The following is a 14,756-nucleotide window of genomic DNA, read 5'->3' as shown; positions in this document are numbered from 1 at the left end:
CTGGACATTCTGCAGCGTAGCCTGGCATTAATTAAACACAGGGAAGGACACACTATTGTTTGGAGAAATATTCTAATCGCTAAAGGACAAAAAGGGACGGCCAGGGTAGAAACCAAACACGTCGGTGCGTGGCTGGCCTGGCCAGGCAAAAATCTTGGACTTTCCAGGCACATGCCAGGTTGCAAAAATTTCCAGGCATGCATCTCAGGGTACAAACCAAACTAGCCCTAAAACCCTCCGGTTTATATAGACACCGGAGGGGGCTAGGGTTACACAAGGTCGGTTACAAAGGAGGAGATATACATATCCGTATTTCCTAGCATGCCTTCCACGCCAAGTAGAGTCTTATCCGAACATGAGACGAAGTCTTCAATGTTGTATCTTCATAGTCCAACAGTCCGACCAAAGGATATAGTCCGGCTGTCCGGAGACCCCCTAATCCAGGACTCCCTCAACGGGTAACAAGTAATAAAAGTAAATAAGGTGCAACGAGATGGCCCAATCCTTTTTGTAGCAAAGGACAAGCCTGGACAAAGTCTTATATAAAGGAAAATGCTCCCGAGGACACATGGGAATTATCGTCAAGCTAGTTTTCATCACGTTCATATGATTCACGTTTGGTACTTTGATAATTTGATATGTGGTTGGACCAGTGCTTGGGTACTGCCCTTCCTTGGACAAGCATCCCACTTATGATTAACCCCTCTTGCAAGCATCCTCAACTACAAAATAAGTATTAAGGTAAACCTAACCATAGCATGAAACATATGGATCCAAAATCAGCCCCTTACGAAGCAACTCATAAACTAGGGTTTAAGCTTCTGTCACTCTAGCAACCCATCATCTACTTATTACTCCCCAATGCCTTCCTCTAGGCCCAAATAATGGTGAAGTGTCATGTAGTCGATGTTCACATGACACCACTAGAGGAGAGACAACATACATCTCATGAAAATATCGAACAAATACCAAATTCACATGACTACTTATAGCAAGACTTCTCTCATGTCCTCAGGAACAAACGTAACTACTCACAAATCATATTCATGTTCATAATCAGAGGGGTATTAATATGCATAAAGGATCTAAACATATGATCTTCCACCAAATAAACCAACTAGCATCAACTACAAGGAGTAATCAACAGTACTAGCAACCCACAAGTACCAATCTGAGGTTTTGGGACAAAGATTGGATACAAGAGATGAACTAGGGTTTGAAATGAGATGGTGCTGGTGAAGATGTTGATGGAGATTGACCCCCTCCCGACGAGAGGATCGATGATGATGACGATGGTGATGATTTCCCCCTCCCGGAGGGATGTTTCCTCGGCAGAACAGCTCCGCCGGAGCCCTAGATTGGTTCCGCCAAGGTTCCGCCTCGTGGCGGCAGAGTTTCGTCCCGTAAGCTTGCTTATGATTTTTTCCAGGGAAAAAGACCTCATATAGCAGAAGATGGGCACCGGAGGCCTGCCAGGGGGCCCACGAGGCAGGGGCGCGCCCAGGGGGGTAGGGGGCGCCCCCACCCTCGTGGATGGTGGGTGGCCCCCCTCTGATGCTTCCTTCGCCCAATATTTTTTATATATTCTGAAACATGCTCCCATGAAGTTTCAAGACTTTTGGAGTTGTGGAGAACAGGTCTCTAATATTTGCTCCTTTTCCAGCCCAGAATTCCAGCTACCGGCATTCCCCCTCTTCATGTAAACCTTGTAAAATAAGAGAGAATAGGCATAAGTATTGTGACATAATGTGTAATAACAGCCCATAATGTAATAAATATCAATATAAAAGCATGATGCAAAATGGACGTATCACCAGACCCCGTTGCAGCTGTTCCGTCCAAGCCAGTAGGCTCCCATTGAACAGGACCCATTCCGACCTAGTCTGTTGCCTCCCGATGAACAGGACACGTTCCAACCCAGTCACTTGGCTCCCAATGAACACGACACTGTTTCCTCTGTTCTGACCCAGCCTGTTGGCTGCCGATGAACAGGACGCCGTCGCTGCCTCTCCATGTACACGAGCCCTGGACATATGTATGCATGAGTAGGCGTTCGAGACCCCGCCCATATGTACGTACGTGGCCATGCACCCTGGTTGTACATACGTGTACACGATATTAACAGGACTGCATGACATGCTACGTGCGCACCTCTACTATGACACATGCCCTTCCTTACTCGGCCACGGTTCATCGCTGTAGCCTGCAGACAGACCAATCGACCAGTATGTACATACACGTTCGTGACCAGAATGACAATGCTACCTACGCTTTGACCAGGTGGGTCCTGACTGTCAGGGAGGATAAGGAGGCACTTCCTTGCATGCGAAGATGTAGCTAGTGGGTCCCAGTAGTCAGGGGAAACATTTTTTCCGTGAAATACGGTGGCCCGTCTGGTGGGTCCCTGCTATCAGGTGGAAGAATCATTATTTTGCGCGTAATAAGGTTGCACTTCCTTGCTGCGGCCGTGGACCCAGCTATCAGCCTCTCCGCGTACGGTACTCGTTCGATGGAAGTCGTTCCTTGACCACGTTGACCACGCCGTGCCGAGAGCACCAAGGCGATGGACAACGGCGAGGCCTAGGAAGGGGACGGCACGGAGCCGGGGAAGACGCGGCAGTGGATGCCCACGCGGAGAGGAGTATGAGGGTTGACTGGTTCGGCTGCGGTGTGAGGCTACCGTCACCGCAGAATAACAGGGGGTGTGGGTGAGTAGAGGGATGGCCTAGCCAGCGGTGGGAGTAGTAGGGGGCGGTGAGGCCTCTACAGCAGCACAACCGGCCACGGGAGGCAAGTGCACGCGGTGGTTTGGACGACTGGAGCAAGAATATCAGAGGTTGAAGAAGCAGGACGACCGTTGGATGTTAACAATCCAACGGTCACTGGTGATAGAATTGTTTGTTGACTAAGTTGACAAAGCCCTCCCTCTATGTCAACTTAGTAGGCCCACAAGTCAGCCTCCCACTATGGTGGGTCCTAGCTAGCAGGGGGATTATTCATTTTTTTGTGCGTAATAAGGAGCGCACTTCCTTGCGTGCGAAGATATAGCTGGTGGGTGCAAGCTGTCATTGGGAGTATTCATTTTTTGGCTTAATAAGGAGGTACTTGCTTGCGTCCGGCCATGGACCATGTGGGTCCCAACTATCAGCCTCTCCATGTACATCCCTCTTCCGATGTTGTCGTTTGTTGACAACGTTGACCACGCCGTGCCGAGAACACCAGTGCGATGGACGAGGTGAGACCCAGGAAGGGACTGACCTGGAGGTGGCGAAGCCACAACAGTTGACGGATGTGGGTGAGTAGAGGGATGGCTTGGCTAAAGGTGGGAGTAGTAGGGGGCGGTGAGGCCTGCGCGACAGCACAGCTGGCCATGGGAGGCGGGAGCAGGCGGTCCCGCCAGCGCTGGATTTCGTGGCTGGAGCAAGAAGATCAGAGATTGAAGAAACACGACGGCCGTTGGATTGACATCCAACGGTTACGTCTGCTAGAATCGTTTGTTGACGTATATAATAAGTAAAAAATCTTGCATACATGTCAACTTAATAGGACCACAAGTCAGACCATTCCCTATTTTTAAAATAATTTATAGCTCATTGCAACTTCTTATGCAATTTATTGCAGTCCATTTTTTGTTGTCCAGGGCCAAGGTTAAAAATTTAAACGAAATTTCGCATATTTCTATGGGTTCCAAACTATTTTTAATACCAAAATATCGAGCCAGATTTAAAGTACTTTGAAGATATATTTAAATTAGGTTAAAGCCGAGTGAAATTGGAATATGAAAATGTGAAAAAATCAGAAATTATAAAGTAATTGCCAATTTGTCATCTGTTTTTTTATATTTACAACCCATTTCATATTACTTTCAAGATTTGCAGGCATCTTGAAAGAGTTGCAGCCCATCAGGGCGTAGAAAAATAAGTAGGCCTGGATTGGGTATTCTTTTAAAAAATAAACTGGGCTCATTTTCACAAAGTAAAAATAGTTGGGCCGGTCATGTGGTGAACATAAAATATAAGCCTGGGCTAGACGGGCGATAGCCCTGTTGAAACCCTGCTCCGTCTCAACAATAACAAAAAAATACTGTTCGAGCAGCTACGTCCCAGGTGTCAGCCGATCTTGTGATGTTCTCTTGTCTATTGACTATATCGCTGAAAATGTCATGGGTCCCAGATGTCACGAAACCACTAGGAGGAAGCATTTTCTTTTTCCATATGCTGACAATGGAGTATATATAACAAAATATGAGGAACTTCCTTGCGTACGGCCATGGACATGGTGGGCCCCTACTAGCATCCTCTCCACATACAGTCCTCTCCCGATTCCTCTTGTTTGTTGACCATGTTGACAATGCGAGAGGGCGGCGGCGTGGTGAGTGCACCAAAGCGCGCGGAGGACAATGGCGAGGCATCGGACGTCGGCGTTAACGATTTAGGAGACGGTGGGGCGGCGATGCGTGCGCTGAGGCGCATCCAGTCCTGGGAGGCTGGCCCTGGTTTGGTTTTGGTGGCTAGAGGAAAATAATACTGAAGAAACATGATAGACTGTAAAAGCAACAGGAGTACTTAACAACCTTAACTGAAACCAGCAGGGGCACTTAACAACCATAGCTGAAAAGCAGTATGAGTACTTATACAGGTTGAACCGTACAAAGCACGCCTCGAACAGTGCTACTTTGCCTACAGTTAACCAAGGGTGAGGCCGCCAAGCCCCAGGAAAAGGCCCAGGCGCCACCCCGTGCATCCACAACCTTTTGAAAGCGGCTTCATCTCGCAATGTGGTCAATAAATAGGATATTCGCTTTAGAGCCATGGAAAAGCATGAATAACCTTCCGTCCCATTCTCCAAGATGGATGGGCCTTCATTATTTGAGACCACCCATGAATAAGTATCTTTTCACCTCCAAGAGGAATGGAGTAGGTCGACATAAACATCCTGTTGTGACCAAGCGCAAGTTTGACCCGACCATGGTCAGGCATCTGTATAGGAACAATAGAACTGGGCAGTTTCTGTTTCAAGAAGTTCACAATTATAAAACTGTGTATAAGCAAGAGTTTATGAACAACATATATAACAGAAAATAGCTTGTACCATAGGTTTCTCGACACAGTTGGACCTGTTCAACTAGTGCAACAGTGGCACACATATCCATCGTGGCCTTCCACCATTGAAACGCCCCACAAGGACCTCAAGACGATCAATAAAGTGTAGGAACTTGTGGATGTCGTCCCAGTCAACTTCAGTGCCATCAGTAACAGTCGAGTTCTTATAGAATAACAAATGAGCCTTCTTAACTTTGAAAAAACCTACACGTGCAACCAATTATAAGAAATATTAGTTAGAAGTAGCATCTTCGTGAGAGATTTGTTGCTACTTCTAAAGTTAAATTAAGATTAGTTAGAAAAAATAGGTGGATTAAGAAGTAATCGAGGCAACAAGCAAGAACCAGATACAAAACTAACATTGATGAACACTTGGAACGACGTCGGGGTGGAAGATCACAGTGAAGATGAGATCAGGTTCTGCTATTTCCATCAACATTCGTGCGCCAACTTTCAGTCTGTAACACTTGAGAAAGTTTATCCAAGTTCGGCCATAAAAAACAGCGATCTTCTTGGTTCATGAATCCAACTCGGAACTTATATCCATGGCTTGTCTTCAATGTGACCATTAAACTGGTGTATTCAGTTATGGCAAGGCCGAGCATCTTGATCACATGTGTTCTGGCAGAGCAAGGAATGCACTGCAGGAAAAATAATATGAGAACACAATGTATTCCCTATCCAAATCTAGAAATAATTTCCTCCTTCATGTCAGTGTTGACCATGGTACTAGTACCTTTAATCCAAATATAGCAATCCAAATTTCCAAATTAGTCGACAACATGTTCAAAATACCCCACCCTCACAGGTAGAACATAGGATTCTTGGAACATATTGTGCGCGTTTTAAAATCCTGTGTTAGGATGAGAAGGAACAAGTGTGGCGTCTTGCCAAGGGTGCAAAAACCTGTAGAGTCCTCGCACTTTGGGCACTTGTCGGATCAGGGATTCTGTTGGGGATATTAATACTGGACGTAAACCGGCGAGGAGTAGCTGGATTAGCTTTATGAAGATTGGAAGCCCATGAAGATGTAAAAATGATGGCGCTTTATGAAGGCCCAAGGCCTAGAGGCTAGTTAAGGCCTGTAGATGTAAACCAACCTAATTATGTAACTTGCATTGTAAGATAGGAAGTGTAGAGACCGAACCGGACACATCTATGATCCGGCTTCGGGACTCTGTAAACCGGCGGGCGTCAACCTATGTATATAAAGGGACGACCCGTCAGCGGTTTAGGGACGACAGACAATAATTCGAGAGCCAGACAAAGCGAATTCGCTCCCTGGTCTTCGAAACCCTACCAATACCAATCACAACTAGACGTAGGCTTTTACCTTCATCGAAGGGGCCGAACTAGTATAAACTCCCGTGTCCCCTTGTCCGGTTTAACCCCTTTAAGCTAAGCCGTTGCGATGGCTCCATGACTAAGTCCTTTCATGAGGACATCTACCGTGACAAACCCACGACAGTTGGTGCCCACCGTGGGGCTATTGCACGATGGTTTTGAGTTCTTAAAGGGTAGCTTTGATGGACTCAAGGGATACGCTGTGGGCCGGATGACAAAGAGTCGCCGTGGCAAGCTCTACATCGACAACGTAGGATTTGGCCCCGAGGCCGATTCAATCAAATATGGGTACCGGGTCCCCTTTGGTGGGATTCAAGTCTTCATCGGCAAGATTGGCGAACCAGGTCCTGAGTCGGACACCTGCACCGACATCATCGAGACGGCTCAGTGTGCAAGCCCTTCCCCGGTTCAGCCCGTGGCGAAGCATGTTTTCGTAGGTGTCATCCATGGAGCAGAATACGAGGACGGACTAGCGTCCGATGGAAAAACCGTTGTCTGTTCCGACGATGAGTCTTCTGGAGAGACCGAATCGCTCTATCAGTTGCAGGATGGCCGGATTAGTGGAGGTTTCGAGGGCAATAGTATTCCAGACTCTCCTGATCTGCCAAACCGGGCCGCCATCTTCATGGCCGGTACACAGTCAGTGCCTCACTCATCAGCCGCCGCAGCAATACTCTCCGGTTCAACAACGGCCACGCCAGCAGGGGCAGGAAGCTCTGCGCCGCCTCCAGCTCAAGTCCTGTCTAACTTGTTCGACACTTTGGCAACATTGATGGCCGCAAAGGTGGATGCAGCAGCCCGGGATCAGCACAACATGGAGATTGCAAAGGTGAAAGATTAGATAGCTCAGGCTAAAGCGGACCTAGCGGCAGAGAACGCTAGGATGGCTATAGAACGGGCCAAGTTGGAAGTTCAGGCCTACCGGATTAGGCTGGATCAGAACGCTTCCGAAGAAGTCATGAGAAGAAGATACCGATCGCATCTCCCGTCAGGTTATGAGCCACGAAATCTCTTCAATACGCCAGGAGCAGGAACTTGTAACCAGCCAATATTAAACCGGATGGAGGCGCCAGGAACAGGAGCACCAGTTCAGCCGCGCATGATGGACCCTCCTCGTCAGAACAACATTGTGCCACAGTATGTTCCAACACCTCCCGGGCATTACTCCAACCCGTTGGACAACATTGTGACCGCCGCTTCACAATTGGCAGCCCTCCCGACCGACGGTGAATCACCAGTTGCAATTGAGGCACGACGGGCCAGAGATCTCCTTCAAACAGCTCTAAACCAGCAGCAGGCATATTCACACAGCCGCGAGAGGATTCATTCCACCCCCGTCCAAGACGGAGCTACAGCAGGCACGTTGAGGATGAACCGGCCGTATCAAGCAGCGCACATCACCGTAATCCGCCACGAGGGCACAACCCGGCAGGGGGAGATGCTAATGCGTAGGATGTGGTAGACCATGGTCGCGCGTGTCGAGAGGCCGAGTTAGCAGCTCTGCACGGAGCCCGTCAACCTACTCCGGTTCACCCTACCGCTTCAGTAGAGCCAGGTGTGGTATTCAGTTCCTTAGGGGTGTCGTGTCTTACCCCCGCTTTGTGTAATGTGAGACTGCCCAAGGATTTCAAAGGACCTCGTAAGGTACCCAATTATACCGCCGATCTGCAACCAGAGGCATGGGCTGAGAGCTACGAGATGGCAATGGAGATGTTAGATGTGGATGAAGCAGTATGTGCTAAATACTTCACCATGATGTTGGAAGGAACAGCTCACACTTGGTTAAAAAGCTTACCAACTAACTCTGTGGAATCTTGGGCCGAATTGAAGCACCGGTTTATCCAGAACTTCAAAGATACTTGTAAGCTACCCATGTCAATTGTGGATCTGGCCGCTTGTGTCCAAGAGGATGGGGAGTCCACGACCCATTGGGTAAAGCGGGTCTCAGCTATTCTGCATTCATCGGATCGTATCAATGCAGATACCGCAGTGCTAACGTTGGAGGGCAATTGCCGTTTTCTGCCGCTCAAACAGAAGTTAGGAAGGCTCAAACATCACTGCAATGATATGTCAACGCTTTGTTGGGGAACGTAGCAGAATTTTAAAATTTTCTACGCATCACCAAGATCAATCTATGGAGTCATCTAGCAACGAGCGGAAGATCCTAGTGCATCTACATACCCTTGTAGATCACGAGCGGAAGCGTTCAAGAGAACGGGGTTGATGGAGTCGTACTCGTCGTGATCCAAATCACCGAAGATCCTAGTGCCGAACGGACGGCACCTCCGCGTTCAACACACGTACGGAGCGAGGATGTCTCCCGTGCCTTGATCCAGCAAGGAGGAGGGAGAGGTTGAGGAAGAGGGCTCCAACAGCAGCATGACGGCGTGGTGGTGGTGAAGCTGCAGTACTCCAGTAGGGCTTCGCCAAGCTCTTATGGAGGAGGAGAGGTGTTGGGGAGGGGAGGTGCTGCACCTTGGATGTTGTTTGCAGCCCTCCCCTTGCCCCTCTATTTATAGGGGAAGGAGGAAGGGGGCCGGCCCCCTCTAGATGAGATCTAGAGGGGGGGGCAAGGGGAGGGGGCTTGCCCCCCAAGCAAGGGGGCGCCCCCTTTAGGGTTTCCCCCCAACCCTAGGCGCATGGGCCCAAGGGGGGGTGTTGGGGATATCACTACTGGGCGTAAACTGGCCTATCTGGGCCGGGTTAACTTTGTCAGTAGTTAAGTATGTTAAAGCCCAAGAAGGCAGATGATGGCTCAAGGCCCATAGTCGGTTCAAGGCCTGTAGCCGTAAACCGACGTTGGTATTTAACTTGTATTGTAAGTTAGGAAGAAGTAGAGACCAAACCGAACACATCTATGAGCCGGTACTGGGACTCTATGAACCGACGGGCGTCACCCGTGTATATAAGGGGACGACCCGGTGGCGGTTCAAGGACAACAGACAATAACTCGAGACATAGGCGAAGCTTGTTTGCTCCCTGGTCATCGAAACCCCATCAATTCCATCACAACTAGACGTAGGCTTTTACCTTCATCGAAGGGGCCGAACTAGTATAAACTCTCTTGCGTCCCTGTGTCCGCTTTAACCCCTTCAAGCTAACCCGTCGCGATGGCTCCATGACTAAGTCCTTTCTCTAGGACATCTGCCAGGACAAAACCACGACAGTTGGCGCCCACCGTCGGGCTATCGCACGATGGTTTCAAGTTCTTGGAGGGCCGCTTTGAAGGACTCGAGGGCTACGCCGTAGGCCGGGTGACTAAGAGTCGTCGTGGCAAGCTTTACATCGACGATGCAGGCTGGGGCCCCGAGGCCGGCTCAGTTGAGTACGGGTACCGGGTCCCCTTTGGTGGCATACACGTTTTCATCGGCAAGATCAGAGAACCGGGCCTTGAGCCGGATATCTGCACCGACCTCGTCGAAACGGCTCAGCGTGCGTGATCTGCCCGGGTTAAACCGGCCATGAAGCGTGCCTTCGTGGGAGTCATCCATGGAGGAGGTCATGAGGATGGATCGGGATTTGGCGGCGAGACCGTCATTTACTCCGGCGATGAGTCATCAACCGGAGAAACCGAATCTCTATATCAGCTACAAGATGGCCCGATTGGGGGCTGTTCCGACGGCGACAGTATTCTGGACCCCTATGATCTGCCCAACCGAGTTGGAATATTCATGGCCGGCACACAAGCAGCGCTTCATTCTTCGACCGCTGCGGCAACAACCTCCGGTTCAGCAGCGGCGGCGGCTGCCGGGGCAGGAGGCCCTGTGCGCTCGCCGGCTCAAGTTCTATCAGAGCTATTTGAGGCATTGGCTGTGCTTATGGCGGAAGCTAATCCGGCGGATCAGGATATCCACAACGCGGAGATTGCAAAGGTAATGGAACAGATCACCCAGGCCAAGGCGGACCTGGCAGCTGAGGATACCAGGATGGCCACAGAGCGGGCCGCTCTAGACGCACAAGCCTACAGGCTCATGTTGGACCAGAACGCGTCGCATGAAGTCATGAGGAGGAAGTACCGATCCCGTTTGCCTCCGGTTTTCGAGGCCAGAGACCTTTTCAACACCCTGGGAGCAGGAACCAGTAATCCGCTGGAGGGAAACCGGGCGGAAGCTCTTGGGACCGGTGCGCCGGTTCAACCTCGTCGGATGGATCCGCCTCGTCAAAACACCGTTATACCTCAGGCTGTTTCAACACCTCCAGGTCACTACTCCAACCCAATGGACAATCTCGTCGCCGCTACTGCACGGCTGGAGGCCATTCCAATTGAAGGTGACTCACCGCAGGCGATAGAGACGCGACGGGTCAAGGAGCTTCTTAGGACAGCTTTGGACCAACAGGAAGCATACTCGTACAGCCGAGACCGGATCCACTCGACCCCTCGCCCAAGCCGGAGCTATAGCAGGCGTATGGAGGAACCGGCAGTGTCAAGTAATGAACGATGTGGAGCACCCCGCGGCAACAACCCGGCGGGTGGTGCTGATAACGCTCAGGAAGTGGTGGACCGGGCCCGAGCACGCAGGGAGGCCGAGTTAGCCGCACAATATCAGGATCGGCAGCTTACGCCGGTTCGTCCAACTATTTTGGTCGAACCCGGTGTTACTTCTAGCTCTTTCGGGGTGCCTTGCCTTGTCCCCGCTTTACGCAATGTGCGCCTACCCAAGGATTTCAAGGGCCCACGCAAGGTACCAAATTACACGGCGGATCAACCCCCAGAGACATGGGTGGAGAGCTATGAGATGGCCATGGAGATGCTGGATGTGGATGATGCGGCATGTGCGAAATACTTCACCATGATGCTTGAAGGAACGGCCCGCACTTGGTTAAAAAGCTTACCGGCCAATTCTATCAGTTCATGGGCCCAATTACGAGCCTGGTTTATCAGTAATTTCAAGGATACATGTAAGCAGCCCATGTCGATAGTAGACTTAGCTGCCTGTGTCCAGGAGGAAGGAGAATCGACGACTCATTGGGTGCGCCGGGTCTCACAAGTGTTGCATTCGTCAGACCGCATCAACGCTGACACCGCAGTCTTAACCCTAGAAGGCAACTACCGGTTTGGGCCCCTAAAGCTGAAGTTGGGACGGATGAAGCACCATTGCACTGACATGGGGACCCTCATGGCTGCTTTGGTAAAGTATGCTGATTCTGATAGTACCAAGGATCCCGAATCTGATGATGACAAGGCAGGGAAGGGAAAGAGGAACAACAACTCCAAAGGTCAGCAGCATCACTGGGCAGGCAATGGTGGTGGAGGCAAGCGTAAAGCGGATGGTAACATGGACTTTGTGGCTAATACCAACGCGCAGGACAATGGCCAGCGATGCAAGGGTAAACCGAAAAATCGCAGTGGGGCACCCAACCCTAACCCGGATCGCCTAAATTATCTACTAAGCCAGCCCTGTCCAAGACATGGGACGAAGGAGGTGCCAGCAAACCACCTTTGGAAGGATTGCTTTATTATGCAGGAGTTCAAGAATTCTAATGCTTTCCGGTATGATCACGGCTCCGGCGGTGGCTCAGGATCCGGGCCGGGTTACGGTGGAGGAAATTCCGGTTCAGGATTTAATGGTAATCCGGGCGGACATAATAATCAAAATAATCAGAACAACCAGGGTGGTTATAACCAGCAGCAGCAACAGTCAGGTCACCAGAGCAACCCAAAGCAGTTGAATAGTGGGCAGTACCATGTCTTCACCACTAGCTTGGACAAGCGAGACCGGAAGGTTCAGAGGCGGGCAGTCAACTCTGTTGAACCGGCCGTGCCCCGTTATCTACGCTGGTCTGAACAGCCAATCATATGGAGTAGAGAGGATCACCCTCCCCAGGTAGATAATCCGGGTCAGTTGGCTCTGGTGGTGGCACCTCAGGTGGGAGGTTACAAGTTCACCGAAGTGCTCATGGATGGAGGGAGCAACATTAATATCTTATACTATGAGACCTTCCGTCGTATGGGACTAACAGATAAAAATCTCAAACCGTCTAATACGGTGTTCCACGGTGTAGTACCTGGCAAGTCAGCATATCCTATTGGTAAGATAGCTCTGGAAGTGGCCTTTGGAGATGATCATGATTCCAGGTCGGAGACATTGACGTTTGAAGTGGTGAAAATCCAAAGTCCATATCACGCCCTGTTTGGGCGACCAACCTACGCCAAGTTTATGGCACGACCCTGTTATGTGTATTTGCAGCTCAAGATGCCAGGTTACAAGGGGACAATAACGGTTCACGGAAGCCGTAAAATCACTTTGGAGTGCGAGGAAGGAGATGCGGCTTATGCAGAGTCGGTTTGTGCCACCGAGGAGCTGAAGTATTATAAGGACAATGTTGATCCGGCGGACATGACTCCATTAAAAAAGCCAACTACGGAGCATGATCCGGCCCTGAAGTTCAAATCGGCAGTAGAAACTAAGCTTGTTGACTTCGTACCTGGCGATTTGTCCAAGCAGTTCAGCATTAGTGCCAACTTGGATCTGAAATAGGAAAGCGCGCTCATCGAGTTCATCCGTGAGAATCGGCACATTTTTGCATGGAAGCCCTCTGACATGCTAGGTGTACCGAGGCAACTCGTTGAGCACACCCTTAATGTGGATCCTAAATACAAACCGGTGAAACAGTTCCTCCGCCGGTTTAACGAAGAAAGACGCAAGGCGATTGGAGAAGAGGTAGCCAGGCTCTTAGCAGCTGGTTTTATTGTTGAAGTTTTTCACCCTGACTGGCTTGCCAATCCGGTGCTAGTCCTTAAGAAAAACGGCACCTGGCGCATGTGTGTGGATTACACAGACCTTAATAAGGCTTGTCCAGCAGATCCTTTTGCCCTCCCCCGTATTGATCAAATCATTGATGCTACGGCGGGTTGTGAGCATTTAAGTTTTTTGGATGCATATTCTGGCTGTCATCAGATCAAAATGGCAGTTAAGGACCAGGAGAAGACGGCATTCATAACTCCCTTTGGAGCCTTCTGCTATGTGTCTATGCCCTTTGGGTTCAAAAGTGCCCAGGCAACTTATCAACGGTGTGTACAAAATTGTCTTCACAAGCAGATTGGCCGTAATGTACATGCTTACGTGGATGATATCGTGGTTAAGTCCAGGGAGAAGGAGACTCTGGTTGACGATTTGAAGGAAACCTTTGATAACCTAAGGACGTACAAGATGATGCTTAATCCGGACAAGTGTGTCTTTGGTGTACCGGCGGGCAAGTTATTGGGTTTTCTGGTGTCCGACAGGGGAATTGAGGCTAATCCGGAGAAGATCACAGCCATCACCTCCCTGGCTAAACCGAAGTGTATCAATGATGTTCAACGCCTGGCAGGCCGGATTGCCGTGTTAAGCCGGTTTATCAGCCGCCTTGGTGAGAAGGCAATCCCTTTGTATCAGATGTTGAAGAAGACGGACCAGTTCGTCTGGAGTTCTGCTACTGATGAAGCATTTGAGGACTTAAAGCGGCAATTGGGCAATCCGCCTGTGCTCGCCGCTCCCATTGACAAGGAGTCGTTACTGCTATATGTTGCTGCTAATGCTCATGCGGTCAGCGTGGCTATTGTGGTGGAGCGAAAGGAGGCAGGTAAGGAGCATCCGGTTCAACGTCCGGTCTATTATATCAGCGAGGTACTCATTGAGTCCAAGCAAAGGTATCCGCATTGGCAGAAGCTGGTGTATGGAGTTTTTATGTCAAGACGGAAGCTTAAGAAATACTTCCAAGGGCACCCAATTACGGTGGTCAGTTCTGCTCCTTTGGGGGATATCATCCAGAACCGGGAAGCGACTGGCCGGATTGCCAAGTGGGCTATAGAGCTTGGGCCGCAGGGATTGAAGTATGTGCCTCGGACGGCGGTGAAGTCTCAAGCACTGGTTGATTTCATCAATGATTGGACGGAAATGCAAGCACCTGAGGAAAAGCCGGATCACACATATTGGACCATCCATTTTGACGGATCCAGGCAATTGGAAGGCTCGGGGGCTGGAGCCGTATTAACTTCCCCACGAGGTGATAAGTTTTGTTACGTTCTCCGCTTAATGTTTCCTTGTACTAACAATCCAGCTGAGTATGAAGCCTTTCTCCATGGTCTCCGGATGGCTAAGGAGATGAACCTAAGTCGAGTTAAGTGCTTTGGTGACTCAGACCTCGTGGCTCAACAAGTGTCTGGCACTTGGGACTCCAAGGACCCACTCATGGTAGCATATCATCATGAGGTGGATATTGTTGCAGGTCATTTTAAAGGATATCAGGTGGACCACGTGGACCGATGGAAGAATGAAGTGGCGGACGCATTAAGCCGGCTAGGCTCTCAGCGCAAACCGGTCCCGCCCA

This window comes from Triticum urartu, chromosome 7 (genome assembly GCF_003073215.2).
Source record: "Triticum urartu cultivar G1812 chromosome 7, Tu2.1, whole genome shotgun sequence".
NCBI classification, from domain to species: Eukaryota; Viridiplantae; Streptophyta; class Magnoliopsida; order Poales; family Poaceae; genus Triticum; species Triticum urartu.
Note: the sequence above shows the minus strand (reverse complement) of the source record.